Genomic DNA, 19,798 nt, shown 5'->3' on the forward strand with positions numbered 1-19,798 from the left:
ATCTCCAAATTAATCCATTTATTCAGTGCAATCCAAATCAAATAGCCAACAGGAGGTTTTTTAAATTCAATTAACTAACATATACTGTATTATTGGTTTCAGAGGTAGAATTCGGTGATTCATCAGTCTTATATAACATCCAGCGATCATTACATTACGTGCCTTCCATCATGTCCAACCCCCAGTTACCCTACCCTCCACCTCTTCCCTTCCAGCTACTCTCCGTTTCTTTCTTATGATTAAGTCTTGTGTTTTATCTTGTTTTATTTTTTCCTCTCTTCCCCTATAGTCCTCTGTTTTGTTTCTTAAATTTCACACATGAGTGATATAAAATTGTCTTTCTCTGACTGACTTATTTCGCTGAGCATCATACCCTCTAGTTTCATCTATGTCGTTGCAAACAGTAAGATTTCATTCTTTGTGATGGCTGAGTAGTATTCCATTGTGGACATTGCTGCTATAAACATCGGGTGCAGGTGCCCCTTCGGATCACTACATTTGTATCTTTGGGGTAAATATCTAGTAGTGCAATTGCTGGCTAATAGGGCAGCTCTATTTTCAACTTCTTGAGGAACCTCCATACTGTTTTCCAGAGTGGCTGCACTAACTTGCATTCCCTCCAATAGTGTACGAGGGTCCCCCTTTCTCTGCATCCTTGCCAATATCTGTTGTTTCCTGACTTGTTAATTTTAGCCATTCTGACTGCTGTGTGAGGTGTATCTCACTGTGGTTTTGATTTGTATTTCGCTGCTGCTGAGTAATGCTGGGCATTTTTTCATGTGTCTGTTGGCCATTTGTAGGTCTTCTTTGGAGAAATGTCTGTTAATGACTTCTGCCCATTTCTTGATAGGATTATTAGTTCTCTGGGTGTTGAGTTTGATAAGTTCTTTATAGATTTTGGATACTAGCCCTTTATCTGATATGTCATTTGCAAATATCTTTTCCCACTCTGTTGTCTTTTGGTTTTGTCGACTGTTTCCTTTGCTGTGTAAAATCTTTTTATCTTAATGAAATACCAATAGTTCATTTTTGCCTTTGCCTTTGTTTCCCTTGCCTTTGGAGATGTGTCTAGTAAGAAGTTGCTGTGGCCAAGGTCACGAAAGTTGCTGTCTATATTCTCCTCTAGGATTTTGATGGATTCCTGTCTCACATTTAGGTCTTTCATCTATTTTGAGTCTATTTTTGTGTATGGTGTGAGGAAATGATCCAGTTTCATTCTTTTGCATATGGCTGTCCAATTTCCCCAACACCATTTGTTGAAGAGACTTTTTTCCATGGGATATTTTTTCCTGTTTTGTCGAAGATTAGTTGACCATATAGCTGAGGGTCCATTTCTGGATTCTCTATTCTGTTCCATTGATCTATGTGTTTGTTTTTGTGCCAGTACCACACTGTCTTGATGACTACAGCTTCATAATAGAGCTTGAAGTCCAGAATTGTGTTTGGTTTTCTTTTTCAACATTCCTCTGGCTATTAGGGGTCTTTTCTGGTTCCTTACAAATTTTAGGATTATTTGTTCTAACTTTGTGAAATAAGGTGATGGTATTTTGATAGGGATTGCACTGAATGTGTAGATTGCTCTAGGTAGCCTAAACATTTTAACAATATTTATTCTCCTAATCTATAAGCATTGAACGTTTTTCCATTTGTGTCTTCAATTTCTTCCATAACTGTTCTATAGTTTTCTGAGCACAGATCCTTTGCCTCTTTGTTAGTTTTATTCCTAGGTATCTTATGATTTTGTGTGCAACTGTAAATGGGATTGATTTCTTCATTTCTCTTTCTTCTGTCTCATTTTTAGTATACAAAAGTGCAACTGATTTCTGTGCATTGATTTTATATCCTGCCACTTTGCTGAATTCCTGTATGAGTTCTAGGAATTTTGGGGTCAAGTCTTCTGGGTTTTCCATACAGAATATCATGTCATCTGCAAAGAGGGAGAGCTTGACTTCTTTGCTGATTCGGATGCCTTTTATTTTTTCTTGTTGTCTGACTGCTGAGCCTAGGACTTCTAGTACTATGTTGAATAACAGTGGTGATAGTGGACATCTCTGCCATGTTCCTGACCTTAGGGGAAAAGCTCTCAGTTTTTCCCCATTGAGATTACTATTCTTGCTGTGGGCTTTTTTATAGATGGCTCTATGATATTGAGGTATGTTCCCTCTATCCCTACATTAAAAGTTTTAATCAAGAAAGGATGCTGTACTTTTGAAATATTTTTTCTGCATCAACTAGAGGATCATATGGTTCTTATCCCTTCCTTTATTAATGTAGTGTATCACATTGATTGATTTGCAGATGTTGAACCACCCAGGAATAAATCCCCCTGGGTCATGGCAAATAATCCTTTTAATGTACTGTTGGATCCTACTGACTAGTATCTTGGTGAGAATTTTGCATCCATGCTCATCTGGGATATTGGTCTGTAATTCTCCTTTGTGGTGGGGTCTTTGGTTTTGGGATCAAGGTAATGTTGGCCTCATAGAACGAGTTTGGAAGTTTTCCTTACATTTCTATTTTTTGAAACAGCTTCAGAAGAATAGATGTTAATTCTTCTTTAAACGTTTGGTAGAATTCCCTTGGGGAGCCATCTGGCCCTGGACTCATTTATTGGGAGATTTTCGATGACTGCTTCAATTTCCTTACTGGTTATGGGTCTGCTCAGGTTTTCTATTTCTTCCTGTTTCAGTTTTGGTAGTTTATATGTCTCCAGGAATGCATCCATTTCTTCCAGATTCCCTAATTTTTGGCATATAATTGCTCATAATACGTTCTTATAATTGTTTGTATTTCTTCAATGTTGGTTGTGATCTTTCATTCATGATTTTATTTATCCAGGTCCTTTTTCTTTGCTTTTCGATAAGTCTGGCCAGGGGTTTATCAATCTTATTAATACTTTCAAAGAACTAGCTTCTCATGGCATTGATCTGCCCTACTGTTCTTTTGGTTTCTATTTCATTTATTTCTGCTCTAATCTTTATTATTTCTCTTCTCCTGCTGGGTTAGGCTTTACTTGCTGTTCTTTCTCCAGCTCTGTTAGGTGTAAGGTTAGCTTGTGTATTTGAGACCCTTCTTGTTACTTTAGAAAGGCTCATATTGCTATAAACTTCCCTCTTAAGACCACCTTTGGTGCATCCCAAAGGTTTTGAACAGCTGTGCTTTCATTTTCATTTGTTTCCATGAATATTCTTAATTCTTCTTTAATTTTCTGGTTGACCCATTCATTCTTTAGTAGGATGCTCTTTAGTCTACATTTATTTGAGTTCTTTCCAAATTTCCTCTTGTAATTGAGTTCCAGTTTCAAAGCATTGGTTTGAAAATATGTAGGGAATGATCACAATCTTTTGGTACCGGTTGAGACCTGATTTGTAACCCAGTATGTGATCTATCCTGGAGAATGTTCCATGTGCACTCGAGAAGAATGTGTATTTTGGTGCTTTAGGATGGAATGTTCTGACTATATCTGTGAAGTCCATCTGGTCCAGTGTGTTATCAAAGCTCTTGTTTCATTGTTGATCTTCTGCTTAGATGATAGGTTCGCTGCAGTGAATGGGGTGTTAAAGTCCACTACTATTATTGTATTATTATCAATGTGTTTCTTTAAATTTTGTTTTATTGTTTTTTTTTTAATTTTTATTTTATTTATGATAGTCACAGAGAGAGAGAGAGAGAGAGAGAGAGAGAGAGGCAGAGACACAGGCAGAGGGAGAAGCAGGCTCCATGCACCGGGAGCCGGACGTGGGATTCGATTCCGGGTCTCCAGGATCGCGCCCTGGGCCAAAGGCAGGCGCCAAACCGCTGCACCACCCAGGGATCCCTTTCTTTAAATTTTGTTATTAATTGGCTGCTCCCGTGTTAGAGGCATAAATATTTACAACTGTTAGATCTTCTCGTTGGAGAGACCCTTTAATAATGACATAGTGTCCTTCCTCATCTCTTATTACAGTCTTTGGTTTAAAATCTAATTTGTCTGATATAAGAATTGCTACCTCAGCTATCTTTTGATGTCTATTAGCATTATAAGTGGTTTTCCACCCTCTCACTTGAAGTCTGGAGGTGTCTTTGGGTCTAAAATGAGTCTCTTGCAGATAGCATATCTATGATCTTGCCTTTTGTTTTTTTAATCCAATCTGATACCCTGTGTCCTTTGATTGGGGCATTAAGCCCATTTACATTCAAAATAACTATTGAAATATATTAATTTAGTGTCATTATATTACATGTAAAGTCACTGTTTTTGTATATTGTCTCTGTCCCTTTCTGGTCTATGTAACTTTTGGGCTCTCTTCACTTCAAGGACCCTTTTAAAACTTTCTGTAGGGCTGGTCTGGTGATCACAGGGAGTGTGCTTGAGATTCTCTTCCTCTGCCTCTCTCCCTGCTCACATGCACTCTCTCTCAAATAAATATAAATCTTTTTTAAAAAGCTATAAAAATTAAGAACTTAGGAAACAACAGATCTGGTGAGGATGTGGAGAAAGGGAAACCGTCTTACACTGTTGGTGAAAATGCAAACTGATGCAGCCACTCTGGAAAACAATATGGAGGTTCCTCAAAAAGTTAAAAATAGAGCTAGCCTATGACCCAGGAATTACACTACTAGGTATACAGAGTGATTCAAAAGAACACCTGCACCCCAATGTTTATAGCAGCAATGTCCACAATAGTCAGACTATGGAAAAAGCCCAGATGTTCACTGGCAGATGAATGGATAAAGATGTGCTGTGTGTGTGTACATAGGAATATTACTCAGCCATCAAAAAGAATGAAATTTTGCCATTTGCAATGACACAGATGGAACTAGAGGGTACTACGCTAAGCAAAATAAGTCAGTCAGAGAAAGACAAATACCATATGATTTCATTCATATGTATAATTTAAGAAACAAAACAGGGCAGCCCCGGTGGTGCAGCGGTTTATCACCGTCTGCAGCCCAGGGCGTGATCCTGGAGACCCGGGATCAAGTCCCACGTCAGGCTCTCTGTGTGGTGCCTGCTTCTCCCTCTGCCTGTGTCTCTGCCTCTCTCTCTCTCTGTCTCTATGAATAAATAAAATAAAATCTTAAAAAAAAAAAAAGAAACAAAACATGAACATAGGGGAAAGCAAGGAAAAATTAAGATGAAAATTGAGTGGGAGGCAAACCAAGAGACACCGAACTCTAGGGAATAAACTGAGGGTTGCTGGAGGAGAGGTAGGTGGAGGTGATGGACATTAAGGAGGGTACATGATGTAATGAACACTGGGCACTATTTGAAACTGATGAATCACTAAATTCTACCTCTGAAACTTAAAAAATAAAAAAGCTATAAAAAAAATAAAAGAAAAATATAATACAAATTAAGAGATAAGTTAGTAGTAGATTTAAATCCAAATATTTGTTAGTTATAATAAATATAAACTGACAAATTACTTTGGCTAAAAAGATTATCTGAACTTAAAAATGAAATCTATTATATTTGTTATTTGTTAGAGACATGTCTAAAACAGGAGATGTGTAGAAAACTGAATGTAAGATGAAAAAATAGGTAAAAACTCCCCAGAAGAAAGCTGAGACTGCTACATTAATATCAGACAAAATCGATTTTAAGACAGAAAGCCTTACTAGAGATAAAGAGGGTCACTGTATAATGATAAAGAATTTAATTCACCAGAAAGATATAACAACTTTAAATCTGTATGGCCCATAAAATAACTGTAAAATACATGAACCAAACTGATAGAACTATAACAAACAGAAAAAGACTATAATTATAGACTTAAAATGACCTCTCAGTAATTGCAAGAACAAGTAACTAAACAGTAACGACCCTGAAGATTTGAATAACACAACCTTTACAACTTATAAAATGTGCATTCTTTTCAAGAAGAGATGCTTACAGAAGCTGACCGTGTACTAGGCCATAAGGCAAGTCTCAGTAATTACAATGGACTGAAATCACAACATGTTTTCCAACCCAATATAATTATGCCACAAATCAATAATTGGAAAAAGTAACTGTTGTAGTATCCATTGATGATTCACGCCTGAAGAAATAATGGTATGACTGTAAACAGTAGGATTGTGTAATGATGGTTTTCATAACCCCATCCATCATTCTTTGTATTGGCATCATCGTTCAGCAGCTGACATGCTACTGTAAAGAACTTTCCTTTCTCCCCTATTTGCTTTTTATCAGTCAGGATTCTTAATGTATTTGGTGGGTTGTAATCCATTACTGTCACTATTTTCACGCTCAAGTAGTTTCATATTTGATTAGTGGAGCTCCTTCAAGCTGGCTCCTGAATCCTTTTTTATTTTTAATTGTGCTAAAATACATGTAATATAAAATTTACCATCTTAATCATTTTTAAGCATACACTTCTGTGGAATAAGTATATTCACACTGTCACACAACCAATTGCCAGAACTTTTTCATCTTGCAAAACTGAAACTCCATACCTGTTAAACAGTAACTTTTCCCTTCCCCGGCCCCTAACAATTACCATTCTTTCTGCTTCTATGAATTTAACTACTTCGGAGGACCATACAGTATTGTCTTTTTGTGACTGGCTTGTTTCACTTGGCATATTGTCTTCAAGGTTTATTCACACTGCAGCATGTGTCAGAATTTCCTTCCTTTTTAAAGTTTAATGATATTTCATTGTATGGCTCTAACACATTTTGTTTATCCATTCTTCTGTCCATGGACATTTGGGTTGTTTCCACTTTTTGGCTATTGTGAATAATGTTGCTGTGAACATTTGTGTACAAATGTCTCTGAAACTCTGCTTTCAATTCTTTTGGGTCTATACCCAGAAGTGGAATTCCTGGATCCTATGCTAATTCTATTATTTTCAAAAAGATTTTATTTATTCATGAGAGACACAGAGAGAGGCAGAGACATAGGCAGAGAAAGAAACAGGCTCCATGCAGGGAGCCCGATGTGGGACTAGATTCCAGGACTCCAGGATCACGCCCTGGGCCAAAGGCAGGGGTTCAACCGCTGAGCTACCCAGATGTTCCTAATTCTATTATTTTTAATTTTTGTGGAATAGTCATACTATAGTTCACAGTAGCTGCACCATTCTACATTCCCAGCAACAGGGCACAATTTCTCCACATCCTCACCAATACTTGTTATCATCTAGGTTTTTTTAATGGTAACCATCCTAGTGAGTGTGAAATGATATCTTGTGTCTTTGATTTGCATTTTTCTAATAAATTAGTGATGCTGAGCATCTTTTCGTGTGCTTTTTGATCATCTGTGTATCTTCTTTGACAAAATGTCCATTCAAATCCTTTGTCTAGGGGATCCCTGGGTGGCGCAGCGGTTTGGAGCCTGCCTTTGGCCCAGGGTGCGATCCTGGAGACCTGGGATCGAATCCCATGTCCGGCTCCCGGTGCATGGAGCCTGCTTCTCCCTCTGCTTGTGTCTCTGCCTCTCTCTCTCTCTGTGACTATCATAAATAAATAAATAAAAATTTAAAAAATTAAAAAAACAAAAACAAATCCTTTGTCTACTTTTAACTGAGTTGTTTGTTTTAAGGAACTATAGGAGGTTTTGTTTTTTTTTTTTAAGATTTTATTTATTTATTTGAGAAGCAAAAGAGAGCTGAAGAGGGAGAGGGAGAGGCAAACTTCCTACTGGGCAGGGAGATGCAGGGCTTGATCCCAGGACCCTGGGATCATGACCCAAGCCAAAGGCAGATGCCTAACCACTGAGTCACTCCTATGCCCCAAACCATAGGGGTTCTTCATTCTGGAGTAGGGGACGGGGAGCAGAAGGGAGGCATTTTTAAAGAGACATAAGAAAACTTTTGGGGGAGATGAATATGTTGACAAACCTGACTGTAGTGATGATATCTCCTATCAAACTGATCAAATTGTACACTTTACAGGGTTATCTGGGATGGCTCAGTTGGCTGAGCAACTGAGTCTTGATTCTGGCTCAGGTCATGGGGGGATTGTGCCCCGCATTTGACTCTGCACTCAGCATGAAGTTGGCTTGGGATTCTTAGCCTCTCCCTCTGCTCCCACCCCCCTCCACCCCTACTTGCATGCACATGCACTCTCTCAAAAAAAAAAAAAAAAAAAAAAAAAAAAAAAAACACCCTAATTATATGCAGTTTATTGTAGATCAATAAATCTGCTTTAAAAAAAAAAGAAAACAAAACAAAACCCAAAGACCTCTAGAAGACTGAAAAGTTTTGGGGAAATTTTATTTCACTTTAGCCCTTCAACAGCTAAAGGCAGATGACTAAACCAACAATTGTAAGAATACAAAGTAACTAAGAAAAAAAGAATTTGGAAGTTTTCCTTCATTTCCTATGCTCTGAAACAATGAATTTTAACACTGGGATTATGTGGACTCCTAAAATTTTCAATAGAATTTCTCTGTGAAACCATTTAGATCTAGTGTTTTGTTTCCAATGGGACAGTTCTTTCATAACCTCATTCTATGAAAATTGAGTTATTTAACTCCCATCTTTGCTGGCGTCAATTTTGGTAAACTGTATTTTCTTAAATTGTTTTTTCATTTCATTTGAATTTTCAAATTCATTTAACACAGAAGTATGCAAATTAATATTATTAAAACATTGTTTTTCCACTTGTCATTTGTTATTTTGTATTTGTGATTTCTCCCAAAGTTGCTCAGGTCGTGATCCTGGGATCTGGGATCGAGTTTTGCATCAAGCTCCCTATGAGGAGCCTGTTTCTCCCTCTGCCTATGTCTCTGCCTCTCTCAGTTTGTGTCTCTCATGAATAAATAAATCTTAAAAAAAAAAAACTAAGATTATTATTTCTCAATCAGATGTTTCTCTGTTCTTCATCTCATTAACCTATTTCAATCTTTATTATTTTTTATTCTTTTGTGCTTTCGTTTTACTTTGTCTTTTAAATTGAGATTTTTTTTTTTAAGATTTTATTTATTTTTTCATGAGAGACAGAGAGAGAGAGGCAGAGACACAGGCAGAGGGAGAAGCAAGCTCCACACAGGGAGCCCAATGTGGGACTCGATCCTGGGTCTCGGGGATCCCGTGCTGGGCTGACCACTGAGCCACCCAGGCTGCCCCAATTGAGGGTTTAATTTTCCACATGAAAGGGTCTTTTTGCTTTTTTAAAATTTCATTTTAAATTTCTAGTTTTGTTATATAGTGATAAGGACTGTTTGTAACACTTCTACTTTATGGAAATTACTAATCTTCCTTGCAACTTAACAGATGAACTGTTTTTATGAATGTAAATGTACACTTAAGAAAATAGATCATGGGATTCCTGGGTCACTAAGCACCTGAGTCTTGGTTTCAGATCGGGTCATGATCTCAGAGTCCTGAGACAGAGCCCTGCCTCTGGCTCCATGCTCAGCCCAGAATCTTTCTCCCTCTCCCTCTTCCTCTCTTCTACTACTCTCTCAAATAAATAAAATCTTAAAAAAAATAAAGTTTCTGGAGAATAATATAGAATAACTTCTAAGAGATTTCTCAGTTAAGATACAAAAAGCACTAACAAAAAAGAAAGATAATTGAATTACATTTTAATTTAAGAACTTTTACGTGTCAAATAGCTTTTAACAGTGCCAAGACTTTTGAGACAACAGAATATAAAGAAAAGCAAGGTAATGGCTGCACAAAAGTCAGGATAATGGTTATCTTTGGGGTAGAGGATGAGATGGGGTAGACACAGGGGCCTCTGACGGTGTTAGCTACATGCTATTTCTTACCTGAGACCTAGGTACAGGGGTATTTTTGACAAATATGTTATTAAGCTATTTTGGGGTTACCAGAGACTACCCCCTCACTGTCGGTGATTCACTGAAACAACCTGCAGACTCAGCATGTAGTCTTATTTACAGCTAAAATCTATTACAGCTACAAAGAGCAGGAACACACAGCTGGATGTGCAAGGACACACAGCGAGATCAGCAAGAGAGACCCATCGGGGCTGTATGACTGTTCTCTACCTCCCAAGGAGCACTCTCGCTCTCTCAGGGAAGATGCAGCAAGGTGTGTGCACCATTTCTGCCCCAGGAAACCTGTCAGAGACTCAAAATCTAGGGTTTTTCCTGGGGGCTGGTCACACAGGAACCGTTCCTCTGCCCACCAAAAATTGAGACTCTCAGAATGAAAGCTGGTGTTAGTATCTCAGGTAGGCAAAACAACCATATTGGCTTAGGAAAGGCTTTAAAAGCCAAGTTCCCACTCATCAGCCAAGAAGCAATCTTGTAAGCAGGTCTTTCTAAAGGTAAGTTTCAGGCTTACTATGTGAATTCATTCCTGCACAGCTTATGTAGATGTTTTTTGCACTTTCCTCTATGATATTTCACAATAAAAGATGCTTAAAAATGGTTGACTAAAATATACTAAGTCTATGTTTAAAAGCCACAAAGAATATTTGCAATACATGTAACTGACAAATAAGTAGTGTATGGAATGTATAAACAATTCCTACAAAATAATGAGATAAAGGCAAGACAGCTGCAAAGAAAGACAAAAAAACTTGGACACTTAAAAATAAGGAAACAGTCCAGAAACACAAGGCACTCAACTTGACTAATAATCTAGGGAGTTAAAACCACAAGAAAATACTATACGTATGTCTACTAAATGGGAAAAAATTACAACACAGTATCAAATCTTAGCAAGAAGGTGGGGCAATGGAATTCTCACAGGCTAGTAGAAGGGAGCGCAACAACTTTTGAAAACAATTTGACCTGATATAGGAAGGTAAAAAGGAAACATACTCTGACCCAGGATTTCTCTTAATCACATATACAAACTAATGAACACATACAAGAACATTCACCACAAACATCAATAGCCAAAACCTGAAAACAATGCAAATGCCATCAAAAAGCAGGATGGATAAAAATAAACCAAAACCAAAAAAACACGATGGATAAACTGTGGCACAATCACACAAAGGAATATTCTACAGCAATCATATGAATTTTTATTAAAAATTATTTCAAAAATTAAAAAAAAAACCTATATCCACAGTATGGAAGACTCTCACAAACATAATGTTGAACCAAACAAGACAAAGTAGAAATACATAAACTCTCAAAAACAGGTAAAACTGAACTACATTATTTATGGATGCATGTATAAGGTAAATGATGAAGGTAAGAAAATTATCACAAAAATCACAACAGTTCTCTCTAGTGTGGGGAGGAGGTTATGATGAGGGAAAGCACACTCCTGGGGCACCAGTAATATCCTATGTCTTGATTTGTTTAATGGTTATGTGTAATTATCATTTTACAGTCATCTTTATGTTTAATAAACATAGTTTATTTAGTTTTAATGTATAATTAAGCTATAATTTTTTAAACTTTGTAATTTTATTTTATTTTATTTTATTTATTTTTTTTTAATATTTTATTTATTTATTTAGGATAGTCACAGAGAGAGAGAGAGAGAGAGAGGCAGAGACACAGGCAGAGGGAGAAGCAGGCTCGATGCACCGGGAGCCCCACGTGGGATCCGACCCGGGGTCTCCAGGATCGCGCCCTGGGCCAAAGGCAGGCGCCAAACCGCTGCGCCACCCAGGGATCCCTAACCTTTGTAATTTTAAAATAATTATTCTTTAAATTGTATATATATACACTAAGTACTTCCTAAGATACTATGTATCTTCTTTCTCAAAAAATTCTTTGAGAGGACATGGGGTGGCTCAGTAGGTTAAGCATCTGACTCTTGGTTTCAGGTCAGGTCATGATGTCAGGGTCCTGCAATCAAATCCGAATCATACTCTGCACTCAGCTCAGTGTCTGCTTTGAATTTTCCCTTCCTCCCCCTCTTCCTCTGCCCCCTCCCCACATGCACGTGGCTCTCTCTGACTCTTTCTAAAATAAATAAACTTTTAAAACAAAATTTCTGAGAAAAAGTTACCAAAAACAAATAAATATTAAAAACATACAAAGAACACCCAATTTCCCATGAACGAATGATCAGACTGTAAACACACAGTTCACCAAAATACAGACACTAAATAAACTTACGAAAAAACATTCTTTTCTAATAATTAACAGCATTAAGCAACACTGCATACCTATTAAGCCAAGGAGAGTGCAATACTGTGATAATTTATAAGATAAATGACAACCATGAAGAGTAGCTACATGGAATGATTTAATATTGGAAAAACAAAAGACTAAATTATTAGTACATTATGCTTACAGCTAAGAAATCTGTATAGCTAAAATTTGGAAAGGACTCATGACAAAGGAAAATAGCTGATGTGGTTGAAGGACAGGATTGTGTCTGCAATATTTTTTCCTTGATATTGTGTGTGTTTCATTAAGATACAGGAATTTTTATTTTATTTTATTTAAAAAAATTATTTTATTTTATTTTATTTTATTTTATTTTATTTTATTTTATTTTATTTTATTTATGATAGGCACACAGTGAGAGAGAGAGGCAGAGACATAGGCAGAGGGAGAAGCAGGCTCCATGCACCGGGAGCCTGATGTGGGATTCGATCCCGGGTCTCCAGGATCACGCCCTGGGCCAAAGGCAGGCGCTAAACTGCTGCGCCACCCAGGGATCCCGATACAGGAATTTTTAAACAAAGTAAATGCAATAGGTCCTTGCAATTTTTTTTTTTTTTACAGATTTTATTTATTTATTCATGAGAGACACAGAGAGAGGCAGAGACACAGGCAGAGGGAGAAGCAGGCTCCCTGCAGGGAGCCCAATGTGGGACTTGATCCCAGGACCCCAGGATCATGCCCGAACTGAAGGCAGACACTTAACCACTGAGCCACCCAGGTGCTCCAGGTCCTTGCAATTCTAGAGAATAAAGTCCTTACGTCATAACCCCAAGACCTTCCACAAGGTGACTTCAACATGTATTTTTTACTTGGTGCCACGCACCATGCTGGGCACTGGAGTACAGAGACAGGCAAGACATAATTACTCCCCTCAACAAGCTTCTAGGCTGGCAGGAAACAGACATGTCAACAAATAATTACCACCCAAGGAAGTAAGTCCCACAAAAAAAGTCTCTTCATGAAAGTCTAGGACTTCCCACATGATCAGACCCATAAATACAGAGAACAAACTAATGGTTGCCAGAGAGGAGGGGTCGGGGGATGGGCAAAATGGGTGAAGGGAAGTGGGAGGTCCAGGCTTCTAGTTAGGAAATGAAGAAGTCACAGGGATCAAAGCTACCTCACAGGGAATATCATCAATGATGCTGTAATAGCCTTAGGTGGTGAAAGGTGGTAGCTACACTTGCAGTAATCACAGCATGAAATCTAGAGTTGTCAAATCACTATGCTGTACACCTGAAACAAATGTAACATTGTGTCAACTACAATTTAAAAAACAAAATGGAAAAAAGGGGGGGGGCAAGTGGGGGCCAGTCTACAGCTTCCCTGATGAAGTAAAAACTCAGGAAAATCACAGAGCTTTCCAAAGAACACTGAATTGAATCTTGAAGGATAGGTGAAAGCTTCCAGACAGGGTGGAGGTGTGAAGGGTGTCTATGCAGTATTTGTGCCAAGTCTGAGGTAGAAGAGGAGGTGGCTAGAGAAGGAGCCTGCTTAAAGACATGCTACAGGCAATGGAGAACCACTAGGGCTTTTAGAATTTAGTTCCCAAGAGTACTTTGCAATTATCTTGGGCCTCTTTGTTCTATCCTTTCTTTCCTTAAAAGAAATATAATATACACACACACACATTATATATCAGAATATATATTTAGTTAAAATTAGTATTAAAATGTATTTGAGGGCAGCCCCGATGGCCCAGTGTTTTAGCACTGCCTGCAGCCCGGGGTGTGATCCTGGAGATCCGGGATCGAGTCCCACATCATGCTTCCTGCATGGAGCCTGTTTCTCCCTCTGCCTGTGTCTCTGCCTTTCTCACTCTCTCTGAATAAATAAATAAATAAATCTTAAAAATAAAATAAAATAAAATAAAACGTATTTGAGAATATATGTTGGAATATTTAAAATTAGTATTAAAATATATTTATTTTTATATATCATGTATTTCTTTTAATTTTAAATATTTCAAACATAAAAAAATGATACCCATGTACCCAGCAACTAAATTTAAGAACTCAAATTCTCTCCTACTCTCTTTCAAAGGCATAAAATGTTTCAGATATATTTGAAATCCCACTCACTCCTCTTTTCTCCTCTTCCCTCTACCCTCATAGATAATACTATCTCAAAGTGGATGCCTACGATTTCTCTGTACATTGTTCTTTCACTGCATATCTAACACCATGGGCTTTGCCCAGTTTTTAAACTCTGGGTTTCCTTATCAGTAAAATGAAGGCAGTAGCTACTTCTCCCAGTTAGTGGATTAGAAATAGAATGTATATGGTGGCTATCATGGTGACTGGCACTGAAAAGAACTGAAGACCCAGAAATTTCATTCCCTCCTCCTAGACCATAAGCTACTCTCCAAAAGCAGCTTTGGTAACAAAATGTTGGTTCAATTTCATTCTTTTTTTTTATTATTACTATTATTATTATTAATTTATTAATGAGAAACGCAGAGAGAGGCAGAGACTTAGGCAGAGGGAGAAGCAGGCTCCTTGTGGGGAGCTCGATGTGGGACTCAATCCCAGGACCCTGGGATCATGACCTGAGCCAAAGGCAGACACTCAACCACTGAGCCACCCAGGCCTCCTGGTTCAATTTAGCTCTATTTATATTCCCCAAACGCAATACTTCTGCCTCTCTTCCTTCCCAATTGCTGACCTTTACCATGCTCTCTGCCATTACTGCCCGTTAACCTTGACAGGGACACAAATGCTACTTATCTATTATCTACACTGGTGGGGATCCCTGGGTGGCGCAGCGGTTTGGCGCCTGCCTTTGGCCCAGGGCGCGATCCTGGGGACCCGGGATCGAGTCCCACATCGGGCTCCCGGTGCATGGAGCCTGCTTCTCACTCTGCCTGTGTCTCTGCCTCTCTCTCTCTGTGACTATCATAAATTTAAAAAAAAAAAAAAAATTTTTTATCTACACTGGTGGCACCAGGAGCTGTCAGGCCATTAAATGTCTAAAGTGCTGAGTAACCTGAGAGCAGGTGGGACGTATGGGAGAAAGCCTGGTGTCGTGGAAGATGCCTTGGAGTTAGGCAGCTCAACAAAGGGACAGCCTCTTGATGCTTCAGATTCTTCTAGTCAAAAATCAGGACAATTTCACCTACTTCTCTGGATGCTGGTGATAACAGAACCCTAACTATGTACCAAGTACTCTTTGAAGCATTTATTGTATATAATAAGCCATTTAATCCCAACAAAACCTCCAGGGTGTAGAAGAAATAATTCTCCCCATATGACAGAAGGAAAGGAAAGCACTGAGTTTAAGTGACGAGTGGGACAGGCACTGAGCTGTTGCGTGGAAGAGCTGGGATCCGACTCCCCTCCCCCCCCCGCAAGGGGATGCACTCGGCGTCCTTAACCACTCCCCAGTGCGGAGGTAGGGCGGAGCTGCATTTGTAAGACAACGGGTCCCAAGCACGAGGCACGCAGTGCACCCAAAACAACAGCAGCCCGGCACGTGACCGTGGAAGGGTCCAGGACGAGTAGAGCGTTTTGACGTTCCGGGGGAGATGGGCAGCGCCGGGGGTCTGGGCTAGGATCACCAGTGACCGCTCTGTGCCGGGCACCCCGGCAAGTGGGCACCGGAGTACGCGAACAACAAGACGGGGGCTAGACCGGCTCTTCCCTCGACGCCCAGGGCGACCCTGGCCCACGCCCGGGCCTCTGCTCGCGGGTCCGCGAATACGCGTGCTTCTCTGCTCTCCCCCCTGGGCTGCTAGCCGCTACGGAGAGCTCTGCGGGCCTCGCCGCGCGGGGGGTGGCGGGCAACGGGGGAACCGACGAGCCTCCCTCTCCAGCCCCGGAGCCGGGTCGCCGGGAGCGGGGATGGGCCGGGCTAGGGCTCGGGCCCCTAGGCCCGTAGGTCTGAGCGCGCTGCACTCACCTTTCACGCTGGCTCACAGCTGGCAAAACCTCGGTCCAAACTCCCCGCGCCGCCTCCGCAGCCTCCGCGCCGCGCGCCAGCTCACTGCGCGCCGGAAGCCGGCCGATCCCGATTGGCTGCTTCCTGGGGAAGCCGACCAGTGGCGTCGTCGCGTGGCACCTGTCCCCGCCCCCGGGGGCTGCCGGGGCCGGATCTTGCCAATGCCCAATCAGAACGCGGAAAACAGGTCACGTGATGGCGACGCCCCGCCCCCGGGCTTCCGGCACTCTCGCGATGTTTGTTTTCCATGTGTATTTTGGTATCGGTGGAGGTTTTGAGTAAGGGGATCAGGAAACCCGGCTGTGACGGGAGTGAAAAACCCCGGAGTTTGAGAGGAGCGTGAGGCAATTCGACAGGCCAGGCGGAGAGTTTGGCGGATTGTCCCCTCTACCTCCTTGCAACGCTGGCTTCCCCCCGCCCCCCAGCTCCCGAGCGGGAGCGACTGAAAATTGTCATCGACGGGTAAGGGTCGCAAACTCAGAGGGCTCGAGGACGTGTGCAGGACCCGAGGGAGAAGCTACGCCGGACTCTGGGCTCTGTGATGCCAGATTTTTTTTTCCTTCCCTTCCTTCTCCCCCCCATCTCTTTTCCCTTCCTCCCTCCCTTTCTCCCTTCTTTCCTTTCTCTAAGAAAAGTTGAAAATGTGTTTATGTGTGAAATCTGCTGATTTTAAAATGCTACAAAAATAACATGCTGCAGTCAAACAAAACACATTGGGAAAAGGCAAAAGCAGGTTTTAAATTTTTTTTAAAAAGATTTTATTTATTCATGAGAGACCCAGAAAGAGGCAGAGACACAGGCAGAGGGAGAAGCAGGCTTCCTGCAGGGAGCCCGACGGGGGAACTCCATCCCAGAACTCCAGGATCACGACTTGAGCTGAAGGCAGATGCTCCACCACTGAGCCACCACTGAGCCACCCAAAAGCAGGTTTTTAATACCAAAATGGCTACCTAGGAAGCGGGATAGAGACAAAGTACAAGGTATTAAAAATCTACCAAAAGAGAAAGCTCTTAACACTTAGACTCAAAGGGTACCATCCAGAATGATAAGTAGGATCCGTGCTGACACTTGTACATGGATGACAAGAGTTATAGGAACACTGGTCGAGGTTTTAGGAGCACCCAGGAGGGACACACACACACACACACACTCGCAGTGTTAGGTGAGACTCTGAGAGATAAATAGGAGGTAAGATTTGGAGGCAAAGGCCAGGAAATGGGAAAGACCACAGTAAGGTACCTTAGAGGAAATGTCAGGAAAATGAGCAACGGACAGAGATAACACTTGAGAGGAAACAGAGACCAGATCTCAGTTTGGACTTCACCGGAAAGGTAAATGGCAATTGTTGGATCTGGTAAATGGCAAGTAGGATAGGGAGAGCCTTGTTCACTAATTTTAAGGAAACCCAACGACTTTACATTTATGTACATATATATGTATCTCCACCACCTAAATCAAGGTATATACCATTTCCAGCACCTGGTACGGTTCCCTTGGGAGCTTCCCATCTCTCTGTGTCCTGAGAGGTAATCTGGTATCACACAGTGTATACTCCTCCACATCTGCCTTTTTTGGATCAACATAATATCTGTGAGCTTCATTTATATTGTGTGTACCAGTAACTCATTCTCTTTTATTACTGCAGAATGTAGAGAAAATTCGTGAAAACTTTGAAATGGCCCCCCAATAGTACTTTTTTTGTCCAATGAAAAATAAGGTGTTGTCTAGCACATCCTCAGGGAGAGCTGATTCTATGTGGGCTCTACACCTTTCATTGTCTTCAATATAAAGAACTCTGCAAGGTTTTTCAAAAAATGATTCTTGTCTATAGAAATGCAAGCTATGTCCAGTGGAATGCATTGAATTATTGTTGATTTCATTAGTTCTGCCAGTTTTGCAAGGTATTTCATTATTTCTCATTGAACTACAGTATATATGTGCAGTACTTTGAATTATCCTTTAAATCAGTTGTAATATCTTTTCGGATCTCATTAAAGAGTTAAATAAAACCTTTGACATGTGTTTATATCTTTATGAGAGTCATGATTATACTTGATTTTAAAAATTATTCTTTAACACCAGTACGCTATTGTATGAGCATGCCACAATTTATTTATCCATTCATCTACTGATGGACACTTGAGTTTTTCCCCTTTGGCTATTATAAATGAAGCTGCTATGGACATTTTTGTATAAATCTCTTGTGATTGCATGTATTACTTTTTCTTCGGTAAACAGTATCTAGGAATGGGATTTGTGGACCACAGGGGTGTGTATTTCACTTTGGTAGAAACAGTCATGTTTCCTAAGTGGTTATATTGTTTTATATATATAGTATATATAGTGTATATATACTAACACTGTGTAGATGTCCCATTGTCTGCATCCTTGCCAACACAGAAACTGCCAATCCTTTTCATTTTAGCTGTTCTGTAGGGTGTTTAATGGTATGTCATTGTTGCTTACTTAATTAACCATAGTAGGTTTTCAGGAGGGAAGTTGAATGGGTTTTTAGAAAGCGCTTTTGGTTGTTACGTGGAGAATGGCATTTGTACACCAGCGCTCAACAGCAACATCAATGACAATCACCAAAAGGTGGAAACAAACCAGGAGTCCATTGGCAGATGAATGTATAAACATATGTGTTGTATTCAGGCAATAGAGTATGATTCAGTCTTGAAAAGGAGTAAAATTCTGACACATGTAACAGTGTGAGCCCTGAAGAAGTACAGTAAATAAATTCAGCCAGGAACAAAAGGACAATTATTGTATGACTCCACTTATATCAGGTACCCAGAATTCAGAGACAGAAAATAAAATGGTAAATACCAGGGTTTGGGGTGGGGTGTATAATGAATAGTTTGTTTCACAGGTAGAATTTGTGTTTGGGATGATGAAATAATTCTGGAGATGGATGGTAGGGATGGTTGCACAGCACTATGAATGGAATTAATGTCACCGACCTGTGCACTTATAATGGTTAATGGTAAAATTTGTATCATATACACTTACACACACACACACACGGACACACAGGTATGCCTGATGTTCTGGGTCTGAGAACTGAGCAGTGGCTCTTGTCTCAATTGTACCTGCAAAATTTTAATTTATGGAAGTGACTGAATGAGGACACAGAAGATTTTATTCCTTAATGTTTCCTGAAAGGAGGAAGCACACTGCACACAGGTTTGGCTAGGATGCAGGAAGGAGCAAGGGAAAACCTAAGCCAGAGCCCTTATTGGGGTTTGTGCAGGCAAGGCAAGCCAGGGCAGAGAAAATAGTTTAGGATTGGCTAGTATGAATAATCCCGGTGGCTTTGGAGCAGAGGAGCTGTTCCTAGGTGCCTCATACCTGGCTCTGAATTTACTTCAGCCAGGGGAAATGTTGGCGTGGTGTGTGAGTCAGATAAGGAGGTGGCTGTGGTTATGGACTCAAGATGGGAGGCAGAGTTTGTAATATGCCTTTCTGTGCTTGAAAAAACAGGATCACAGACTTCGGCCATTCATTTCGCTGTGAGGTTAATAGATGTCAAAAGGACAAATATGGAAAACAAACAAACAAACAAAAAACAAAAAAACACAGAACAGTTGGCCCTGTGGCTACCTGGCATCATTTCAAGGAAACTTTCGAGTGATGACAGTGGAGACTTTCAGGAAGTACTGTCTAAGTTGTTCTAAACAACACAGGAAACATTTTACATGAGCATGAAATGGAGGAAAAGGTGAAGTATAAGGAGTCCTTCTAGGCCAGCACATAACTAGGTTTCCCACTTATACAACATTAGCCAAAAAAAAAACATCTGAAATTTTTGGAATCTCTAACAATATT

General features: G+C 40.2%; 1 protein-coding gene and 1 long non-coding RNA gene across 6 annotated transcripts in view; one reads left to right on the plus strand and one right to left on the minus strand.

Annotated features, from left to right (window-relative positions):
* BLM (BLM RecQ like helicase) overlaps positions 1-16,057 on the minus strand; it is a 99,996-nt gene extending 83,939 nt beyond the window's left edge. For all 4 annotated transcript variants that reach the window (XM_025437360.3, XM_025437361.3, XM_025437359.3 and 1 more), the window contains exon 1: positions 15,932-16,057. The gene's annotated coding sequence lies outside the window, so the exon portion shown is untranslated. The remainder of the gene's footprint in view (positions 1-15,931) is intronic.
* A 131-nt stretch (positions 16,058-16,188) lies between these two features.
* Positions 16,189-19,798, plus strand: part of LOC112653519 (uncharacterized) — a 33,343-nt gene continuing 29,733 nt past the window's right edge. For both annotated transcript variants that reach the window (XR_004814519.2, XR_007409889.1), the window contains exon 1: positions 16,189-16,432. This is a non-coding gene — a long non-coding RNA (uncharacterized LOC112653519). The remainder of the gene's footprint in view (positions 16,433-19,798) is intronic.

Source organism: Canis lupus, chromosome 3 (assembly GCF_003254725.2).
Source record: "Canis lupus dingo isolate Sandy chromosome 3, ASM325472v2, whole genome shotgun sequence".
In the NCBI taxonomy this organism is placed as follows: Eukaryota; Metazoa; Chordata; class Mammalia; order Carnivora; family Canidae; genus Canis; species Canis lupus.